Here is a 12,255-nt window from a genome sequence, read left to right as displayed (position 1 = left end):
GGAACTGACCCACATCAAGTGTCGGAAACATCCAATCCTGACCCCTTAACAGTCTAGTATGCCTGGTGTGCAAATAAAACCTTGGGACCCCCCTGCCTCTGCAGATGGCCCCCCTACTTTGCCTTGTTCCTTTCCGCAGTATATTTCTGTAAGTCACCCTTTTTGTACTCAGATAAAAAAAAGTTTGAGTTGAGCATGTTTTACTAATTCAGTTTCTGTTTAACTTTAGATTAATTCCCTCCTCCCCCAAGTAATGAAGGGAGTCATAGCTTGGCTTTTATTTACTAGTTGTTCTGTTCTACTACATATACGTAGATAACACTTCTGAGATGCATGACATCTGGTGGATGAATCAACTGGGATACTAGGGGTAAAAATAGCCTGTTGCTATAGAATTTTATATAAAGAACACCCTTTACTTCACATTGCAAGTCAAAAAATATTAACAGCAATGTTGTAAGGTGGAGATGCTTTTTCTTTGGCATTTTGAAGTAGTGTGTGTGTGTGTGTGTGTGTGTGTGTGTGTGTTTAACCACTTTTGGAAGATACAGGGAAAAAATTAACAGCAACAATCAAATTAATTCAGCTTCCTGGGTACTTCCACTTCTGACTTTTCATGTAGGTATACTATGTCGGCTGTAAGTGCTCTATTTTAGATCTTTTGTTTACAAAAGTAAATTCTGTGTAGCTTGCTAAAGCAATTAAGTGACAGCTAATCTAGTACAAATTTCCTCTGTGATGCATAACGTAATTTTATGTCCAGTATGGGATTTACCAGAGCTAAATGTTTTTCCCTTTCTTAAATATTGTTACATGATATATTACTTGATTAACACATAATGGGAATTAAGTGTATTATAGACAATTGATGTCATTTAGCATAAAAGAAATACTGTTATAGCTTTAAAAGATCATGTACTCGTATAAAAAGTAGCACTAGAAGAGACTAGTACAAAAATATAAGTAGGAACCAATAAGAGGGTTCCTTTGTGGCTAATTCTTTATCCTACATTCCAACATCATTTGAAATATATTAACTTTTTTCTTTATAATTGAAATTTGACTTAGTTATGAATATGAGGTTTATGTATGGAAAGTTTAAACACTAGCACATCTTATTTTATTAAATTTTAATTATGATATAATGGTAAACTTAAATTGAATATAAATCGAATTATACAATCTATATCCCCCATCATTTTTCATGTAGTTTATTTTTTAACTCAAAATTTCATTTTACACATAGTTTATATTTTTAACTCAATTTTCTTATTTTTTCCTTTACTTTTTCAAATCTGTTTATTTTGGGATAGTACTTGATTTCCTCAAGTACAGTTCCTATGGTTCTCTCACCATCATAGCACCCATGCTCTACCCCTCCAGTCCCTTCTGTTCTTCCCTCCCCTGTTTTGACTCCTCTCCTTCTCCTGCTGTATAGGCCTTCCTGACTCACTTCTCTTAGATTCTTCCAGCTCCATCCATGATGCTATAAATTTCATGAGTTTATCTTTTTGACTGCTGAGTAATATTCCACACGTGTATGCCACATCTTTTTGATCCAGTCATCTACTTATTCATCATACATTAGGAAACACCTAAATTAGATGTTTCCATATTTTGACTATTTTAAATAGTGCTGGAATAAACACAGGGGTGCAGGTTTCCTTTCAGATTAGTGGTTTTGTGTCCTTTGGGTAGGTTTCTAGGAGTGGAATCACAGGATCGTATGGTAGATCCATCTTTAGCGTTTTGAGGCACCTCCACACAACCTTCCGTAGTGGCTGGACCAGTTTTCCTTTCTAGCAGTGTAAGAGAGTTCTTTTTTCCCCCCACATCTTGCCAGCCTTTTAAAAAAATAAAAACCAAAATTTTTTTCTTGCATTGAGATCCCCCACAGTTCTCCTGTCACCTTATCACCTGTGACCCATCACCGTATTCCCTCATGTCCTTCTCCCCCTTGCTTTGCTGCTCCCCCTCCTTGGCTGTATGCCTCAGATCTATGGTCAGTTTGTCAGTTTTGACTTTTTCTTGACCTTTTGTTTGGTTTTCTATATTCCACATATAAGACCATCAGTATTTATCTGTCTCCTAATTTTGGGTTCTATCCATGTTGCCAACATTTGTTTCTATTGTTTTTAATATGGGCCATACTCACAAATGGTATCTCATTGTAGCTTTTCATATGCATGTTGGCCTTCTCTACTTCTTTGGAGAAGTCTACTTTTTGACTGGGTTGTTTATTTTTGTTGAGTTATCTGAGCTCTTTGTAGGTCTTCACTATCAGTCTCTTATCAGATATGTGGTGTGTAAATATTTTCTCCCATTTAGTAGGGTGTCTCTTCATTTTGGTTGCTGTCTTCACTTTGTTGTACAGAAGCTTTTTGGTTTGATGTAGTCCCAGTTATTTTCTCCTTTTGTTTTCCATGCTTCTCGACTTGTTTCTGAGTTCTCTTATAGATTATTTTGCCTATGTTTTCTTTTATATATTTTATGATTTCAGGTCTTACATCCAAGTGTTTTATCTACTTGCGGTTGATTTTTGCATTTTACACATACTTTCATACAAAATTATTCTGACTCTTAACCAATGAGATGCTTCAAATAAAAAAGACTTCAAAATCTAACCAAGTCTGCTACTTTGGGCTTATTAGTAAAAATACCATATTTTCTAAGGTCTTTCTTCTTCCTTTCTGCCTTTTTTTTTTTTTTACAATTTCAGATATCTTAGTTTATATGTATCTTAAAATTTAATAATGGATTGTATCTTAGTGTAGCTTCTTTGACACTGACTATAAAATACTGATGCATGTTGTCTTTAATAGCTTATGTAAGCAAGCCTGGTGACTAAGAACAAAAGAATGTGTTGAATCTAGGAAGAAACCATTGATGGGGTTATGTATAATATTCCTATTAAATGAACAATTAAACCTGATGCTCTTCCTCCCTTCTGAGTTAACTAGATATCTCAGCCATTCACTAAAATGGTAAAGCTGATAGTTTTTTCTTAAGTCAGTTCTCCAATACATGTTTAGGGAAAAAACCAGCTACCTTGGAGTAGGTCCCATACTATGTTGTGAGATCATAGCACTTGGTGATTTGTGAACATTAAGCGCTACTCAGGTGATTTGTACAGTGCAACATTTGAAACCATCTGGTATCTGGTCTGGTGGTATAATATAGGGAAAGACTTTGCTCCATGTTTAAACTTAATTTTTTTCCTGCTCAGGAAATCTTTTTTTTTTTTTTTTTTTTTTAAGATTTATTTATTTGTGCGTACAGAACTGGGGTACAGGCCAAAGGCTGAGGGGCGGTGAGAGGCTTCACCAGAGACAGAATGGGAGCAGCAGGCGGGTCAGGAGAGGTCTGCCACGCCATGTGGTCACCTCCAGGGCAAGCGGGAATCGAACTCATGCGGAAGTGGCTTTGGCTTCTTAGTGCTATGCTTTAACCCGCTGCGCCACCAGGGAGGGCCAGGAAATCTTTCTTAATGTATAAACACAACATTCATTCTTTCTTTGAAATAGCAGAAATTATGGATGAGAGCTTTGTATTTTGAGATTGTTTACATCCCCATCAAGCAAAGTCTCACTTCCATGGCTTTAGGCTCTGCTTTGCCTCTTCTGTCACTGTGATCACGGGGAGAAGGGTGAACTGGAAAAAGTGTATAAGCAATGGCCCTGGTTTGTGATGGATTGTTTTTAATCAATTTCCTTTTTTTAAAATCTTATTGTATTTTTTAAAATTTATTTTTACATCATTCTTCATTTTGTGCCTTTTTCTATCTCTCAGTAGAACAAAAAGACCTGTTTGGGTAATTTCAGTAGCAATTACAAGATGTTAGCCCACTCCTTCATATGAAGCAGGGGGTAAGAAATTAAAATCGGCAAGTCAACTTATGCCTACTCAAGGGATATTGCATCCCTGTTCATTTTGTACCCCTCACCATCTTTAAGTGTGTCACTGTCATTTTGGTGAGTCTTAACTGCCTTGAGATGTCTCATCTTGCTAGTCAGAGGGTCTGGCACGCTCTCAAAGTATGTGTATGTGTTTGCATGCATTCACAACCCCGGCATAAGCACATAGTATTTCCAAGCACACAAAGCATAACTAGTATATGTAATTGAATATGAAACAAAGAAATAGAATTACGGGCAATGATGCTGCATTGTATTTATTACAGCTTAAGTATTTTAGAACTCATTTTAATTCAACTGCTTGGGTAGCTCAAAATCATATTTTTCTTGGACTGTTTAGTTTATTGTTTCCATTTATATGGCTGCCTTCATTGCTATTAGATATAAAATGCAGAAAAAAATCTGTGTATGGAAATTGTCTTCAAAAACATTCATAAAATCCAAAATTAGTAATTCATTATGATGTATTAAAAATGGAGAATGTTTTAGTAGAACTTCCATTCACATGGTTACTTAGTTTTCAAACCATAGTTTGGAAAAAGCACTAAGGTTGACAAGGAATAAAAGTAAAATAGAAATCACTACTGAGACACTTTGTTCATCTATATTATATATGATCATCAATTGTAGTGAAGAGGAATCCCAGTTCTCAAGGTATGCTGACAACAAGGAATAAATAACAGGAAAGTTTATTACACCAAGTTTCTTAGAGCAGTTACACATTGTACTCCCACCTTATGGCAGTGGGTGGCCAGCAGCTCGTGCCTCCAAGTTGGAGCCCTCAGCATTTTGGTGGAAAATGACGCAGTTTCACGTTGTTTCAACTATTGAGGGAAAAGAGTGACGAGGAAGGAGCTTTGTGGTTCCTCAGACATGGAGGGCTGTAATGCGGGGTTTGAAAAGCATGTAGGTCTTCAGAGAGTGATGTGAACAGAGCTACAGCATAAATAGGTTCCTCTCTCTACCTTGGACACAGTGTGGTTCTTCTTTTTGACCAACTATACAACTAAGCTTTGTACCTCTAAAATTTAAATGTCTTTAAATATCAAAATTACTTCACAATCCAGAGTTAGTGTTATCAAAAGCAAAGTTCCTGACCTAGTTTCTTTTAGCATAGTATGTTTATACAAAGAAAATACCTCTAAAAAGCTACATAAATGCAGTGTAACTCAAAAGTACAAAGGAAACTGAACTGGAGCGTTTATTTACACATCTATCTTCTCTCTTTTCTTTGCTCTCTGGCTTCTTCTTCAGGGGCAACTGTGAGTTCTGTCCTTTTGTGCTTTACCAAGGTGTGGCAATTTCTGGAGACAATTTACTTATTTTTCAGACTCTCCCCATAAAGTTGGGCTGGCTCAGCACAGTTTACGACACAGCTTCTGTGGGAGGGTTGCCTTTCTACTCTGCTTGGTCAGGTTGAGTTTAGGAAGGTACAGTTAATTGGGCTTACTGTACTCCACTATACGAGAGGCTGAGTAAGGGGTTCGCCTAGCTTATAAAACAAAAGAGCTACAGAAAGAAATCTGTTAAAACTCTCAGATGTAAAGTGATTCCGTGCATATTTTAATCTATCCAATTTTTGAGGACCACTAATAAAAGTGCTAAAGTGTTCATATAGTTCAGGATCTAGATTTGATAATCTTTGTTTTTCTTCATTCTGGTGTCTGCAAACATTTTTCTTCTTCAAATAATATAAATGACAGTTCTATTTTTTTTATTTTCTTACATTTCTCTCATTTTTGTACAATATTTGATTTTTCCCCTTAGGTGTAATCCCCATCTATCTCCCATCACCTTACCTGTGAAGCATCACCGTAGTCCCTGATGCTCTTCCTTCCTTGGTTTTGATCCCCTCCCTTGCTGTATATCTCAGATCTATGATTATTTACCTGATAGTTTTGTCTTTTATTTCCTCTAACATTTAGTTCACTTTCCCTGTATTCCTCCTATAAATGAAAGCATCCAATATTTTTTTCTTTTCCTTCTGACTTACTTTACTGGGCATAAATCCTTGACACTCCATCCATGTTGCTATATATGCCATGGATTTATCTTTTTGGTTACTGAGTAGTATTCCATGTGTCTATATCTCACATCTTTTTGATCCAGTCATGTTTTGAGGGTTTAGGTTGTTTCCCTATCTTAGAGTAGTGCTGCAGTCAACATAGGAGTGCAAGTTTCTGTTTGAATTAATGTTTTTGTGTTCTTCAGGTAGATTCCTAGGAGTAGAATCACTGGATCATATGATAGATCCAGTTTTCAAATTGGACCCTCCAATTTGAGGATCCTCCTCACAGCCTCCAATAGTGGCTGGGCCATTTTGCATTCCCACCAGCAGTGTAAAAGGGTTCGTTTTACCTCCACATCCTCAACAGCCTTAGTTTACAGCTTTTTTAAAAAAAATTTTTATATAGGCCATTCTCACTGGAGGGAAGTGGTATATCATTGTCTTGATCTGTAGTTCCCTGATTATAAATGATATTGAGCATTTTTTCATATGCCTGTTGGCCATTTGCATTTCCTCTTTGGAAAAGTGTCTTTTTAGCTCTTTTGCTACTCCCCTCCTTTTTTTTTTTTTAACTGGGCTGTTTGCTTTTATTTTGTTGAGTCCTGTGAGCTCTTGTTGGTCTTTAAAATCAGTCACTTTATCGGTTGTATGGAGTGCAAATATTTTCTCCCAGTTAGTAGTCTCTCTTTGTTTTCGTTATTGTTTCTTTTACTGTAGAGAGCTTTTCAGTTTGGATGTAGTCCTAGCTTTTTATCTTTTCCTTCATTTTCTTCGCTCTGGAGATGAGCAAAGAAGCATCCTCAAAGATGCTTTTGAGGTGTATGTTACGGGTTGTTTTGTCTTCTTTTTAAAAAATATATTTTAAGGTTTTAGGTCCATATTCAAGTCTTCTTTCCATTTTGTGCTGGTTTTTGTGTGTGGTGTGAGGTAGTAGTCTAGTTTCATACTTTTGCATGGAGAGGGCCAGTTTTCCCCAACCTATTTTATTGAAGTGACTGGCTTTGTTGCATTGCACATTCTTTGCTCCTTTGTTAAAGACTAGTTGACCATATGTGCTTTCTTTCTGGGTTTTCAATTTCATTCCATTCATCTGTGTTTCTGTTTTTTGTTCCAGTACCATGCTGTTTTAATTATGGGTTTGTAGTATAGTTTGAAGTCTGGAAGTGTGATAGCCCATTCTTTCTTTTTAGTCAGAAGAGCTTTGAATAGTCAAGGTGTTTTTTTTTTTTTTTTTTTTTTTTTTTTGTGACTCAAATGAATTTTGTCAGTACTTACTCTATTTTTTTTGAAGAATATCATTGAAATTTTTATTGGATTGCACTGAATCTGTATATTGTTTTGGGTAGGATGGCCATTTGCTAATGGTAGTTCTTCCAGTCTATGAACAGGGAATGTCTTACCATTTCCTTGCATCTTTGTTTCTTTTAACTATGTTTTACGGTTTTGTTTGTATAGATCTTTTAGTTCCTTTGTATTGGTCTTTCACTTTCTTTTATTTCCAGGTTTTAAAAATTTTTTTTTGGTACAATTGTAAATGTTTTCTTAATTTTTTTTTTTTCAGACCTTTTGTTTGCAGATAGGAAAACTACTGATTTTTGTGTTTTGCTTTTGTAAACTGCTACTTGACTAAACTGGTTTATTATTTTAATTAGTTTTTTTCCTGTAGTTTTTAGGGATCTCTTTCGATTATTATACCATCAGCAAATAATGATAGTTTTCCTTCTCTCCAAATTTGGATTCCTTGTCTTTCTCTTATTGCTCTAGCTAGGAATTCCAGTCATATAATAGAAATGTTTTTGCTATCTAATTTATTCACTACAAATTTATGTATCCTACCACAAAGAATAATTTATTTTCATGATTATCTTAGTGTTCTTTTTTAAAAATTTTTTAATTTTTAAAAATTTAAAAATCTTATTTATGCATACAGAACTGAGGTCAGAGGTAAGGGGGTGGTGAGAGGATTCACCAGAGACAGAGGAGCAGAACAGTACACTGTGGAGGGGAGCAGCGGGTGGGTCAGGAGAGGTCTGCTGCACCATGTGGGTCACTCATGCTGAAGTGGCTTTAGCTTCTTAGTGCTGTGCTTTAACCTGCTGTGCCACCAGGGAGGGCCACTTAATGTTCTTTTTCAATTTTTTTTTTTAAATTACGTTTCTTACATGTCATTGATTTTTTTTTTTTTTTTGATAATACTTGATTTCTGCCCTCAGGTGTAGTCCCCCGATAATAAGCAATGATAATAGCTGTTCCGCCATGTATTCCCTGTGATCCATCACCACAGTCCCTTGTGCTCTTTCCTCCCCAGTTTTGACCTCTCTCTCCCTCTTTCCTGCTGTATGACTCAGATCTACGGTCTGCAGATCTAAGCTTGTAAGTTTTGTCTTTTTTTTTTTTTCTTGACACTTTGTTGGATTTGTCTACATCCACATAAAAGTGAAACCATCTGATATATAGCTTTCACTTTCTGACTTATTTCGCTTAGCATATTCCTTTCCAGCTTCATCCAGGCTTATACAAATAGCATTTATCTTTTTGATCACTGAATTTTATTCCATTTTGTATATATACCACATCTCAATCCATTCATCCATTCATTTATTTGGGGGGAATTAGATTGTTTCCATATCCTGGCTATTGTGAATAGTGCTACAATAAACATATGAGTGCAGGTTTTCTTTCAAATTAGTGTGTTTGTGTCCTTTGAGTAGATTCCTAGTAGTGGGATTGCTGGATCATAATGTTGATCAACTTTTAGTGTTCTGAGGAACTTCCATACATCTTTCCATAGTGTCTAGACCCACTTAAATTTCCACCAGCAGTGTATGAGGGTTCCTTTTTTTATCACATCCTTACCACCATTTGTAGTATTTGTTTTTTAAATATGGTCCCTGTTCAAATATGTGAGATGGTGTCTCATTGTGGTTTTGATTTGCATTTCCCTGATAATAAGCAATGATAATTTTTTTTTAATATGCCTGTTGGCCTTACACATTTCTTTGAAGTGTCCTTTTAGCTCTTCTGCCCACTTTTTCATTGTACTGTTTTTGTTGAATTGTGTAAGATCTTTGCTTTCAGTTCTAGTCAGATGTATGGTGTGCAAAATTTTCTCCCAATGAAGAGTAGGTGTCTTTTTATTTTGGTTGCTGTCTCTTCTTGCTATACAGAAGTTTTTTAGTTTGATATAGTTGCCATTTTTTATAGTCTCCTTTGTTTCTAGAGATGAATCCTCAAAGATGTTTCTGAGGTTTATGTTGTAGAGTGTTTTGCTTATGTTTGGTTCTATATATTTTATGGTTTCAGGTTATACATCCAAGTATTTTATCCATTTTGAATTGATTTTTGTGTAAGATATGAGGTTGTGGTCTAGTTTCATTCTTTTACATGTGGCAATCCTGTTTTCCCAGCACTCTGTATTGAAGAGACTTTCCCTGTCCCAGTGTATATTCTTTGCTCTACTTTCATAGACTAGTTGACTATGTATGTGTGGTTTTATTTTTAGGCTTTAAATTATATTGTATTGGTCTGTATTTGCATTGTGATTCTATAGGAATCTTAGCAATATTTGTTCCATTTCTTTGAAGAATGTCATTGACCTTTTATTGGTATTGCATTGAATCTGTAAATTGCCTTAGGGAAGATGGCCATTTCGATATTAATTTTTCTGATCTATGAGCAGGGATTGTATTTACATATCTTTGTGACTATTTCTATTTCTTTTAACAATTTTTGTGATTTCCCTTATATAGGGCTTTTACCTCCTTGATTTGATTTATTCCTAGATATTTAATTTTTAGAGGAGGATAAAATTGAAATAGGATGGTTTTCTTAATTTCATCTTCAGACTGTTGACATATAGCAAGGCTACTGATTTTTGTGTATTGGTTTTGTGACCTACTTTACTGGTTTATTGTTTTAATCAGGTTTTGTTTTTGGTTTTTTTTTTTTTTGGTGTTTTTTAGGGGCGGGGTTTCTCTCTATATTACCATATCATCCGCAAATAATGATAGTTTTATTTCTTCCCTCCCAATTTGGATTCCTTGCATGTCTTTCAATTGCCTTACTGCTTTAGTTAGAACTTCTAATGTTATATTTAAAAGCACTGGTGAGACCACCGCATCTCTGGCCTGTACCCCAGTTCTGTACGAGTAAATAAATAAATCTTAAAAAAAAAAAAAAAAAAGGCAGTGGTGAGAGTGGACATCCTTGTCTTATTCCAGATCTTAATGGAAAGGCTTTCAGTTTTTCACCATTGAAAATGTTGTTAGCTGTTCCTCCCCAGTGGCTCAGTGGGTGAAAGCGCAACATTGCAATTGCAAGCAAGCAAGCAAGCGGCAGCCGCTTCAGTGAAATTTTTATCTCCTGTCCCAGAGTTGACCCACATGGTGCAGCAGACCTCTCCTGACCCGCCTGCTGCTCTTCTCAGCAGTTTTCTTCATCGATTTACCTGTTCTGCCTTTTGCTTTGTTTCTGGTGAATCCTCTCACCACCCCAGCACCTCTGGCCTGCACCCTAGTTCTGTATGCATAAATAAATGCAAGCATTAAAAAACCCACAGATTTATATATAAAAAAATGTTGTTAGCTGTGGTTTACTCTATATGGCTTTTGTTAAGATAGTCTCCTTTTATCCCAAGTTTCTCAAAGACCTTCATCATAAAGGTATACTGAACTTTATCAAATGTTTCAAAGAATTTCATTAGTTGATTTTTGAATGTTGAGCCATCCTTGTGTTCCTGCAATAAAGCCTACTTGGTCCTGGTGTACAATCCTTTTGATGCATTGTTGGATTCATTTTGTTAAGATTTTTTTTTTGAAGATTTTATTTTATTTGTGCATACAGAACTGGGATACAGGCCAGAGATGTGGAGGGTGAGAGAATTCACCAGAGAAAGAGTGGAGTGCAGAACAGGCAGATCAATGAAATACACTGCTGAGGGGAGCAGCAGGCGGGTCAGGAGAGGTCTGCCACACCATGTGGTCACCTCCCGGGCAGGCAGGAATCGAACTCATGAGGAAGAGGCTTTAGATTCTCAGTGCTGTGCTTTAACCCGCTGTGCCACCAGGGAGGGCCTCATTTTGTTAAGATTTTATTGTTCATGAGGGACACTAGTCAGTAGTTTTCTTGTTTTGTGTTGTCTTTGTTTGGTTTTGGCATTAGTGTGATATTGCCTTTGTAAAATGTATTTGGTAGTATCCCTTCTTAATTCTTTTTTTTTTTTATCCCTTCTTAATTCTTAAAAAATAGTTTCATCAGGCTACACATTAAGTTCATCTTTGAATGTTTGGTAGAACTTGTGAAACCATGTGATCCTCGGCTTTCTTTGGGGGCTGGGAGAGGGTTTTGATTACTGTTTCAGGATAACTGCTTGTACTTAGCTCGTTCAAATTTTCTTTATTCAGTCTTGGGTGATTGTAGAATTGTTAGAATTTGTCCATCTTCTCTATAGACTGTTGGACTCATTTGTATACAAATATTATAGTAATCTGCTTATTCTCCAGATTTCTGCTCTGTTGTAATTTATTCTCTTTCATTTATGATCCTATTTGCATTTTCTCCCTTTATTCCTTTGTGAGCCTGGCTAGAGGTTGGTCTGTTTTTTGTTTTTTGTTTTTTTTCCTCCAAAGAAAAAGATATGGCTTTATTAACTTTTTTTTTTTTTGGACTGTCATTTTTATTTCTATTTATTTCTGCTTTATTTCCTCCACCCCTTATTGGCTTTTGTGTTTTTTCTAGACTTTTTTAGATGGGAGATGAGGTTATTTCTTTGGCTTTTTCTTGTTTCCTGATGCGGGCTGTTACTGCAATATACTTTCCTCCTTTTTCTGTGTCCCATATGTTCTGGGAGGCTGTGCCTTCATTTGCCTCAAGGTATTTTTTTACTTTTTATTTCTTCTTTAACTCCAGCACAAGTCATTAATGCTTCTATGTGCAGAGGCATTTTCAAAGTTTCACTCCATGACTTTCTCACTCTATTTATTTTTCTTCCACTGTAGGAAATGTCTTCCATTTTCTATATTGTTGTCCATTTAGAAGTTAATCCTAGGAGTTCTCAAATAAAACTTCGAAATTTTTTCTTTTGCCTTGGTCAGAATGTCCCAACAATATTGGCTAATGCTGCAATTGCTTTTTTTTTTTTTTTTTAAATGACACATGCATTTTTTAAAAAGACTTATTTATTAGTGCATACAGAACTGGGGTATAGCTCAGAGGCTCAGGGGCGGTGAGAGGATTCACCAGAGACAGAGTGGCGAGCAGAACAGGCAGATCTACGAAGTACACTGCTGAGGGGAGCAGCGGGCGGGTCAGGAGAGGTCTGCCATGCCATGTGGT

This window comes from Condylura cristata, unplaced genomic scaffold, assembly GCF_000260355.1.
Source record: "Condylura cristata isolate star-nosed mole 26May11 unplaced genomic scaffold, ConCri1.0 scaffold00023, whole genome shotgun sequence".
Taxonomy (NCBI): Eukaryota; Metazoa; Chordata; class Mammalia; order Eulipotyphla; family Talpidae; genus Condylura; species Condylura cristata.
Note: the sequence above shows the minus strand (reverse complement) of the source record.